This window comes from Grammomys surdaster, unplaced genomic scaffold (genome assembly GCF_004785775.1).
Source record: "Grammomys surdaster isolate TR1022 unplaced genomic scaffold, NIH_TR_1.0 125565, whole genome shotgun sequence".
Taxonomy (NCBI): Eukaryota; Metazoa; Chordata; class Mammalia; order Rodentia; family Muridae; genus Grammomys; species Grammomys surdaster.
Genome location: NW_021620412.1, coordinates 49,192 through 50,468, shown reverse-complemented (window position 1 = coordinate 50,468; position 1,277 = coordinate 49,192).

Here is a 1,277-nt window from a genome sequence, read left to right as displayed (position 1 = left end):
AACATTTCCAGGTTCATTCTCGCCTCTCGGTATTCCCCCCACCTCTTTGAGTTAGGCAAATGAATGCTGATGGCGTGTTGGCCTGAGAGGCATCACTGGAAGGATTTAAAATAGCCCATTTCAGTTGGGTGATTGCCAGCTCAAGTCGGCCAGGACCCAGCTGACGCCTGCCCGGGGCAGCCTCCCTTACTGGAGTCGTCCCTTTGCCAACAGCCACCCAGCTTCCTGCACCTCTTGCCTGTGGCTGTGGCCAGCTCTCCAGAGCCCTGGGTCAGCCCCATGTCTCATTTGCATAATCACAGACAGGAGCAGGTCCCACCCTTATCAGGCCTGGGACAAGGTCCTGGGAGGTAGCTTGGGCATGACACTAGATCCCTTGGCCTGACAGGAGTGCCATCCTCAAGAAGCGTTGGCTCTGCCAGGCTGGCTTGCATCATGGGGCCAAACCAAGAGTGTCCTGAACTACAGTAGAGGGAGGGCTTTGGGAATGTATACCAAGGAAGCCCTGGTACCGCTCAGGGTGTGTGTGTTTGTATGTGTGTGCTGTGTATGTAGTGTTATATGTGGTATCTGTGCATGTGTTTGTGTTTGAGTGTGTGGTGTTTGTATGTGTGGTGTGTCTTTGTGCAAGGTGTGTTTGTGTGTGGTGTCTGTGCATGTATGTGTCTGTGTGTGAGTTGTGTGTGTGGTATGTGTGCTGTATATGTGTGTGATGTCTGTGTATGTGGTGTGTGTGTTTGGTGTGTGAATTGTTGTCTGTTCATGTGTGTGTGGTGTGTGTGGTATATGTATGTGTGGTGTATCTGTGTGTGAGGTATGTGTGTGTGGTGTCTATGCATCTATGTGTATGTGGCGTTTGTCAGTGTGTGGTGTGTGTGTGGTGTTTGTATGTGTGGTGTGTCTGTGAGCAAAGTATGTGTGTGTGGTGTCTGTGCATATATGTGTATGTGGTATGTGTGTTTGTGTTTGAGTGTGATATGTGTGTGTGGTGTCTGTGCATGTATGTGGGGTGTGTCTGTGTGTGGTTTTGTGTGTGCTGTATGTATGTGTGGTATGTGTCTCTGTGTGAGGTGTGTGTGTGTGCATGCATGCAGTGTCTGTGCATGGATGTGTATGTGGTATGTGTGTGTATCTGTGTGTGAGTGTGGTATGTGTGCTGTGTATGTGTCTGTGTGTGTATGATGTCTATGCATATGTGTGTAAGTGGTGTGTGTGTTTGGTGTGAGTTGTTGTCTGTGCATGTGTGTGTGGTGTGTGTGCTGTGTATGTATGTATGG